The following is a 9,410-nucleotide window of genomic DNA, read 5'->3' on the forward strand; positions in this document are numbered from 1 at the left end:
TAACAACTGTAAAGCAACATTCCAGCTAGGGTAGCTGCTGTTCTGTATCTACATCTATTGTTATCCCAGCCCTAGGGACGCTGCTGTTCTGTATCTACATCTATTGTTATCCCAGCCCTAGGGATACGCTGCTGTTCTGTATCTACATCTATTGTTATCCCAGCCCTAGGGACGCTGCTGTTCTGTTAAGACATCTCATCTTGTCTCTCTATTGACAGCTCAGGTCTGGGTTTCTCATATCTGGAGGGATGCATCGCTGACAACATCTCCAGTCTGGATATCTCTGACAACGGTAAGACTATATCTAGCTTCTCTATATCCATAATGTTAAGACATCTCCAGTCTGGGTATCTCTGACAACAGTAAGACTATATCTAGCTTCTCTATATCTATAATGCAAAGACAACATCTCCAGTCTGGATATCTCTGACAACGGTAAAACAAGACAAGGGAATGCAGTTTATCCAATTTAAAGCAGGGGTGTCCGAAGGGTTGTGTGAGTGGCTGGGTATATAGGGTTGTGTGGGTGGCTGGGTATATAGGGTTGTGCGGTTGGCTGGGTGTATAGGGTTGTGTGGGTGGCTGGGTATATAGGGTTGTGCGGTGGCTGGGTGTATAGGGTTGTGGGTTGGCTGGGTATATAGGGTTGTGTGGGTGGCTGGGTATATAGGGTTGTGTGGGTGGCTGGGTATATAGGGTTGTGCGGTTGGCTGGGTGTATGGGGTTGTGTGGGTGGCTGGGTATATAGGGTTGTGTGGGTGGCTGGGTGTATAGGGTTGTGTGGGTGGCTGGGTATATAGGGTTGTGTGGGTGGCTGGGTATATAGGGTTGTGTGGGTGGCTGGGTATATAGGGTTGTGTGGGTGGCTGGGTATATAGGGTTGTGTGGGTGGCTGGGTGTATAGGGTTGTGTGGGTGGCTGGGTATATAGGGTTGTGTGGGTGGCTGGGTGTATAGGTTGTGTGGGTGGCTGGGTGTATAGGGTTGTGTGGGTGGCTGGGTATAAGGGTTGTGTGGGTGTCTGGGTGTAGTTGTGTGGGTGGCTGGGTATATAGGGTTGTGTGGGTGGCTGGGTATATAGGGTTGGTGGGTGGTGTATAAAGGGTTGTGTGGGTGGCTGGGTGTAGTTGTGTGGATGGCTGGGTATATAGGGTTGTGTGGGTGGCTGGGTATAAGGGTTGTGTGGGTGGCTGGGTGTAGGGTTGTGTGGGTGGCTGGGTATATAGGGTTGTGTGGGTGGCTGGGTGTAATAGGGTGTGTGGGTGGCTGGGTGTATAGGGTTGTGTGGGTGGCTGGGTGTAGGGTTGTGTGGGTGGCTGGGTATATAGGGTTGTGTGGGTGGCTGGGTATATAGGGTTGTGTGGGTGGCTGGGTGTAGTTGTGTGGGAGGCTGGGTATATAGGGTTGTGTGGGTGGCTGGGTATAAAGGGTTGTGTGGGTGGCTGGGTATAAAGGGTTGTGTGGGTGGCTGGGTGGTTGTGTGGGTGGCTGGGTATATAGGGTTGTGTGGGTGGCTGGGTATAAAGGTTGTGTGGGTGGCTGGGGTTGTGTGGGTGGCTGGGTATATAGGGTTGTGTGGGTGGCTGGGTATATAGGGTTGTGTGGGTGGCTGGGTATAAAGGGTTGTGTGGGTGGCTGGGTATATAGGGTTGTGTGGGTGGCTGGGTATAGGGTTGTGTGGGTGGCTGGGTATATAGGGTTGTGTGGGTGGCTGGGTATATAGGGTTGTGTGGGTGGCTGGGTATAAGGGTTGTGTGGGTGGCTGGGTATATAGGGTTGTGTGGGTGGCTGGGTATATAGGGTTGTGTGGGTGGCTGGGTATATTGGGTTATGTGGGAGGCTGGGTGTAGTTGTGTGGGTGGCTGGGGTTGTGTGGGTGGCTGGGTATAAAGGGTTGTGTGGGTGGCTGGGTATAAAGGGTTGTGTGGGTGCTGGGTGGCTGGGTATATAGGGTTGTGTGGGTGGCTGGGTATAAAGGGTTGTGTGAGTGGCTGGTATGTAGGGTTGTGTGGGTGGCTGGGTATATAGGGTTGTGTGGGTGGCTGGGTGTAAAGGGTTGTGTGGGTGGTATAGGGTTGTGTGGGTGGCTGGGTATAAGGGTTGTGTGGGTGGCTGGGTGGGTAAAGGGTTGTGTGGGTGGCTGGGAATATAGGGTTGTGTGGGTGGCTGGGTATAGGGTTGTGTAGGGTTGTGTGTATATAGGGTTGTGTGGGTGGCTGGGTATATAGGGTTGTGTGGGTGGCTGTATATGGCTGGGTGTATAGGGTTGTGTGGGTGGCTGGGTATATAGGGTTGTGTGGGTGGCTGGGTATAAGGGGTGGGTGGCTGGGTATAAAGGGTTGTGTGGGTGGCTGGGTATATAGGGTTGTGTGGGTGGCTGGGTATATAGGGTTGTGTGGGTGGCTGGGTATATAGGGTTGTGTGGCTGGGTGGCTGGGTATATAGGGTTGTGTGGGTGGCTGGGCTGGGCTATATAGGGTTGTGTGGGTGGCTGGGTATATAGGGGGTGGGTGGCTGGGTATATAGGGTTGTGTGGGTGGCTGGGGGTAGTGTGTGGTGGCTGGGTATAAAGGGTTGTGTGGTTGTGAGGGTGGCTGGGTATATTGGGTTGTGTGGGTTGTGTGGGTGGCTGGGTATATAGGGTTTGTGTGGCTGGGTTGCTGGGTATATAGGGTTGTGTGGGCTGGCTGGGTATATAGGGTTGTGTGGGTGGCTGGGTATATAGGGTTGTGTGGGTGGCTGGGTATAAGGGTTGTGTGGGTGGCTGGGTGTTGTGTGGGTGGCTGGGTATATAGGGTTGTGTGGGAGGCTGGGTATAATATAGGGTTGTGTGGGTGGCTGGGTATATAGGGTTATGTGGGAGGCTGGGTGTAGTTGTGTGGGAGGCTGGGTATATAGGGTTGTCTGGGTGGCTGGGTATAAAGGGTTTTGTGGGTGGCTGGGTATATAGGGTTGTGTGGCTGGCTGGGTGTATAGGGTTGTGAGGGTGGCTGGGTGTATAGGGTTGTGTGGGTGGCTGGGTATAAAGGGTTGTGTGGGTGGCTGGGTATATAGGGTTGTGTGGGTGGCTGGGTATATAGGGTTATGTGGGAGGCTGGGTGTAGTTGTGTGGGTGGCTGGGTATATAGGGTTGTGTGGGTGGCTGGGTATATAGGGTTGTGTGGGTGGCTGGGTATAAAGGGTTGTGTGGCTGGCTGGGTATATAGGGTTGTGTGGGTGGCTGGGTATATAGTGTTGTGTGGCTGGCTGGGTATATAGGGTTGTGTGGGTGGCTGGGTATATAGGGTTGTGTGGGTGGCTGGGTATTAAGGGTTGTGTGGGTGTCTGGCTGTAGAATTTTCCTCCAGCCCAATCAACCCAGTAGTGCAGCTGACTCGACTAATATAATGATTTATTTAAAGACTGTGATTAGCTGATTGGTTGAATCGGGTGTGTTACTGCTTTGGCTCCCAAAATGCCTTTTAGATGATTGGTTTGTGTTTCCTCCAGGTCTGGACTCTGACCTGTCCACTCTGCTGGTGTGGCTGGCCAAGAACCGATCCATCCGACATCTCTCACTGGGGAAGAACTTCAACAACATCAAGTCCAAGTACGATGGGGGGGGCTGGTTCAGCACTGGGGGAGGGCTGGGTCAGCACTGGGGAGGGCTGGGTCAGCACTGGGGAGGGCTGGGTCAGCACTGGGGGTGGGCTGGGTCAGCACTGGGGGAGGGCTGGGTCAGCACTGGGGGCAGGCTGGGTCAGCACTGGGGGAGGGCTGGGTCAGCACTGGGGGAGGGCTGGGTCAGGACCAATATCCTTACTGTCTGGCTGGAGATGGAAGCATTCACACAACACATCCCTTACCAAACACACAACACATCCCTTACCAAACACACAACACATCCCTTACCAAACACACATACGGTTACACACCTTTGTATCTCCATATTGTCATTGTTTTTAGTCTTTATAAACCTCCTTTCCGGTTCTCTTTGTTTCTCAGAAATCTGGCCCCTGTCCTGGACAATCTGGTTCATATGATTCAGGAAGAGGAATCGGTGAGTTTTCCATCAGTATGAGTTGAATGTCATGATCAGAGAAACCCTGAGTGTCTTTCCTAGTCAACCAAGGTGGTTTCGTAACACTTAATCCACCTGCCAGGCTACACAGCAGCAAGTATTACTGTCTGAAACGGATGTGTTGCTGCTGCTGTCTTGGTCCAGGTGTCTCTTGAAAAATACGGTTTTATCTCAACCCACATGGTTAAAGGTTTTTATCTCAATTTCAAATAATTTCTGGGTAAAAAAATGTTAACCTTATTGTGCTTGTTTTCAATTAAAATGGTCAACAAGAAACAAAAATAGCTTCTTAGCAAAGAGCAATTTCTCAAACAAGAACTTTGCTGGACTGTCTGAGTAAACTGAAATCTAACTGTTATTTTTATTTGACTAGGCAAGTCAGTTAAGAACAAATTCTTATTTTCAATGACAGCCTAGGAACAGTGGGTTAACTGCCTGTTCAGGGGCAGAACGACTGATTTGTACCTTGTCAGCTCAGGGATTTGAACTTGCAACCTTCTGGTTACTAGTCCAACGCTCTAACCACTAGGCTACCCTGCTGCCCCTACACTCTAACCACTAGGCTACCCTGCTGCCCCTACACTCTAACCACTAGGCTACCCCCGCCTCTACACTCTAACCACTAGGCTACCTGCCGCCTCTACACTCTAACCACTAGGCTACCCTGCCCTTCCATCTCTTATTGGCAGAGAGGTTTGGAACGCTCTTTCTTGTTGGTCTATTAACTGGTGATGTCATCAGGCAGGCCAAAACTCCACCCCACCAAAACAGACTGTCTGTTCAAACAGCTCTTACACTAACATGGCTTTATCATCATTTTCACAATTTCACAGTATTATTCCAACATCATAGTGTGGAAATATATATATAAAACACAGGAAAATCACATTTTTGACTGCACTGGTCCTTTAAATAAAGGTTTAATAAATACATTACACCATGTTTCATCATTCTCTGGATCATTTCTGTTCATATTACAGTAAATCCCAGCCTTCCTCTGGGTATTATCCCTGTCAACCTCCCTCAGCCTGGGCTGCTCTGACTACAGGGGATGGTGTTATTCTGGATCTCTGCTGAGTCACTGTGTCTGGGGTGGAGGGAGAGGGGGTTGGTAGGGGTGGGTGTCTGTGTCTGGGGTGGAAGAGGGTGGTTGTAGGGTGGGTCACTGTGTCTGGGGTGGAGGGATAGGGGGTTGTGTGGGTGGGGTAGAATCATTGTGTCTGGGGTGGGGAGAGGGGGCTTGGTAGTGGTGGGGTAGAATCACTGTGTCTGGGGTGGAGGGATAGGGGGGTGGTAGGGGGGGGGCACAATCTCTGGTCTGGGGTGGAGGGAGAGGGGTATAAGCACAATCTCTGTGTCTGGGGTGGAGGGAGGGGGTTGGTAGTGGTGTTGGTGAGGTCTGGAATCACGTGTCTGGGGGTGGAGGGGAGGGGTTGGTAGTGGTGTGGTGGGGTAGAATTGTGTCTGGGGTGGAGGGAGAGGGGGTTGGTAGGGTGGGGTACAATCACTGTGTCTGGTGGAGGGAGAGGGGGTTATAGGGGGTTGGGTGGAGGGGGTTGGTAGTGGGAGGTAGAATCACTGTGTCTGGGGTGGGAGGGAGAGGGTTGGTAGGGGTGGGGGGGCAGGGGTGGGTAGAATCACTGTGTCTGGGTATATAGGGTTGAATCACTGTGTCTGGGGTGGAGGGAGGGTATGGTAGGGTGGGGTCTCTGTTGGGTTGGTAGTGGGTTGTGAGGTGGTGTCTGGGGTGGAGGGAGAGGGGGTAGAATGGGGCACTGTGTCTGGGGTGGAGGGAGAGGGGCTTGGTAGTGGTGTCTGGGGTGGAGGGAGAGGGGGCAGTGGTGATTGGTGTCTGGGGGTGGGGGCTCCAGCCGTCAATCACCAGTCTGGGGTGGAGGAGAGGGGGTTTAGGGATTGGTCTTTAGTGGTGTTGTGAGGGAATCACTGTGTCTGGGGTGGAGGGAGAGGGGGTTGGGGGGTGGGGCAGAACTACTGTCTGGGGTGGAGGGAATAGACCTCCGTGTCTGGGGTGGAGGGAGAGGGGGTTGGTAGTGGTGGGAAGTAGAAACTGTGTCCTCCAAGTGAGGGGTGGGGGAATCACTGTGTCTGGGGTGGGGAGAGGGGGTTGTAGTGTGGTGGGGTAGAATCACTGTGTCTGGCAGAATCAGGTCTGGGGTCACCTCTCTGTGTCTGGTGGAGGGCTGGGTCAGTCTGGGGGGGGATGGTAGTCCAAGCACTGTGTCTGGGGTGGCTCACTGGGTGTCTGGGGTGGAGGGACTGTGTCTGGGGTGGAGGGGGGTCTGGAGGGAGAGGGGGTTGGTAGTGGTAGTGGTGGGGTCAGAACACTGTCTGGGGTGGAGGGAGAGGGGGCTGGTAGGTGGTGGGTACCAAATCACAGAATCACTGTGTCTGGGGTGGTCTGGGGAGTGGTGGGGGTAACCGTGTTGGTTGTGTCTGGTGGAGGGGTGTTGATTCTGAATGCTGTGGGGTGTCCCTGAATGCAGGGCAGAGTGAGGGATGTCTGAATGCTGTGGAGGGCAGAGTGAGGGATGTAATCTCTGAATGCTGTGGAGGGCAGGGGATGTAACCTCTGAATGCTGTGGAGGCAGAGTGAGGGATGTAACCTCTGAATGCTGTGGAGGGCAGATGAGGATGTAACCTCTGAATGCTGTGGAGGGCAAGACAGAGGGATGTAACCTCTCTGAATGCTGTGGAGGGCAGAGTGAGGGATGTAATCCTCTGAATGCTGTGGAGGGCATGGAGGGATGTAACCTCTCTGAATGCTTGGAGGGCAGAGTGAGGGATGCCAACCTCTGAATGCTGTGGAGGGCAGAGTGGGGGATGTAACCTGCTGAATGCTGTGGAGGGGGCAGAGTGGGGATGTAAACCTCTGAATGCTGTGGAGGGCAGAGGAGGGATGTAACCTCTCTAAATGCTGTGGAGGGCATAGTGGGGATGTAACCTCTGAATGCTGAATGCTGTGGAGGGCAGAGAGGGATGTAACCTCTCAGTGGGGATGTAACCTCTGAATGCTGTGGAGGGCAGAGTAGAGGGATGTAACCTCTCTGAATGCTGTGGAGGGCAGATTGCCAGGGTGTAACCTCTGAATGCAGATAAAGGGATGTAACCTCTGAATCTGTGGAGGGAGGGACAGAGTGAGGGGGGGTTGAATGCTAGTGGGGCAGGTGAGGGAATCACTCTGAATGCTGTGGGTGGAGGGCAGAGTGAGGGATGTAACTCTCTGAATGCTGTGGAGGGCAGAGTCACTGTGTCTGGGGTGGAGGGAGGGGGTTAACCTAGTGAATGCTGTGGGAGGGCAGAGTGGAGGGAGTAATGTAATCTCTGAATGCTGTGGAGGGCAGGTGGGGATGTAACCTCACTCTGAATGCTGTGGAGGGGAGGGCAGATAGAGGGATGTAACCTCTCTGAATGCTGTGGAGGGCAGAGTGAGGGATGTAACCTCTGAATGCTGTGGAGGGCAGAGTGAGGGATGTGAAAGGGCAGATAGAGGGATGTAATCTCTGAATGCTGTGGAGGGCAGAGTGAGGGATGTAACCTCTCTGAATGCTGTGGAGGGCAGAGTGGAGGGCAGAGTGGGATGTAATCTCTCTGAATGCTGTGGAGGGCAGAGTGAGGATGTAAGCTCTGGAATGTTGTGGAGGGCAGATGAGGATGTAACCTCTGAATGCTGTGGAGGGCAGAGTGAGGGATGTAACCTCTGAATGCTGTGGAGGGCAGAGTGAGGGATGTAACCTCTGAACCTCTGAATGCTGTGGAGGGCAGAGTGAGGGATGTAACCCTCTGAATAACCTCTGAATCTGGAGGGCAGAGTGGGGATGTAACCTCTGAATGCTGTGGAGGGCAGAGTGAGGATGTAACCTCTCTGAATGCTGTGGAGGGCAGAGTGGGATGTAACCTCTGAATGTAACCTCTCTGAATGCTGTGGAGGGCAGAGTGAGGGATGTAACCTCTCGGAATGTTGTGGATGGCAGAGTGAGGGATGTAATCTCTGAATGCTGTGGAGGGCAGAGTGAGGGATGTAACCTCTGAATGCTGTCTGAGGGATGCTGTGGGAGGGCAGAGTGGGGGATGTAACCTCTGAATGCTGTGGAGGGCAGAGTGAGGGATGTAATCTCTGAATGCTGTGGAGGGCAGAGTGAGGATGTAACCTCTGAATGCTGTGGAGGGCAGATGAGGGATGTAACCTCTCTAAATGCACGAGGGATGTAATCTCTGAATGCTGGAGGGCAGAGAGAGGGATGTAACCTCTCTGAATGCTGTGGAGGGCAGAGTGAGGGATGTAACCTCTGAATGCTGTGGAGGGCAGAGTGAGGGATGTAACCTCTGAATGCTGTGGAGGGCAGAGTGAGGGATGTAACCTCTCTGAATGCTGTGGAGGGCACCCTCTGAATGCTGTGGAGGGAGGGATGTAACCTCTCTAATGCCAGAGTGAGGGATGTCTCTGAATGCTGTGGAGGGCAGAGTGAGGGATGTAACCTCTGAATGCTGTGGAGGGCAGAGTGAGGATGTAACCTCTGAATGCTGTGGAGGGCAGAGGAGGGATGTAACCCTCTGAATGCTGTGGGGGATGTAACCTCTCTGAATGCTGTGGAGGGCAGATAGAGGGATGTAACCTCTGAATGCTGTGGGATGGGCAGGGCAGATGAGGGATGTAACCTCTGAATGCTGTGGAGGACAGAGTGGGGATGCTGAATGCTGTGGAGGGCAGAGTGAGGGATGTAACCTCTGAATGCTGTGGAGGGCAGAGTGAGGGATGTAACCTCTCTGAATGCTGTGGAGGGCAGAGTGAGGGATGTAACCTCTCTGAATGCTGTGGAGGGCAGAGTGAGGGATGTAACCTCTGAATGCTGTGGAGGGCAGAGTGAGGGATGTAATAGAGGGCAGAGTGAGGGATGCTGGGAGGGCAGAGTGAGGGATGTAAATCTCTGAAAATGCTGTGGAGGGCAGATAGTGGGGGATGTAATCTCTCTGAATGCTGTGGAGGGCAGATAGAGGGATGTAACCTCTCTGAATGCTGTGGAGGACAGAGTGAGGGATGTAACCTCTGAATGCTGTGGAGGGCAGATAGTGAGGGATGTAACCTCCTGAATGCTGTGGAGGGCAGAGTGAGGGATGTAACCTCTCTGAATGCTGTGTGGAGGGCAGAGTGAGGGATGTAACCTCTGAATGCTGTGGAGGGCAGAGGAGGGATGTAACCTCTCTGAATGCTGTGGAGGGCAGAGTGAGGGATGTAACCTCTCTGAATGCTGTGGAGGGCAGAGTGAGGGATGTAACCTCTCTGAATGCTGTGGAGGGCAGAGTGAGGATGTAACCTCTGAATGCTGTGGAGG

The 9,410-nt window shown here is 53.0% G+C and overlaps 1 long non-coding RNA gene across 1 annotated transcript; it reads left to right on the top strand.

Annotated features, from left to right (window-relative positions):
* The first annotated feature begins 403 nt into the window (after positions 1-403).
* LOC121844129 lies at positions 404-4,428 on the top strand. The gene is made up of 3 exons (XR_006081858.1): positions 404-435; positions 3,489-3,588; positions 3,984-4,428. It is a non-coding gene; the product is annotated as an uncharacterized LOC121844129 (long non-coding RNA).
* The last annotated feature ends 4,982 nt before the right edge of the window (positions 4,429-9,410 follow it).

The sequence above is a fragment of the Oncorhynchus tshawytscha genome, unplaced genomic scaffold, assembly GCF_018296145.1.
Source record: "Oncorhynchus tshawytscha isolate Ot180627B unplaced genomic scaffold, Otsh_v2.0 Un_contig_2992_pilon_pilon, whole genome shotgun sequence".
Classification (NCBI taxonomy): domain Eukaryota; kingdom Metazoa; phylum Chordata; class Actinopteri; order Salmoniformes; family Salmonidae; genus Oncorhynchus; species Oncorhynchus tshawytscha.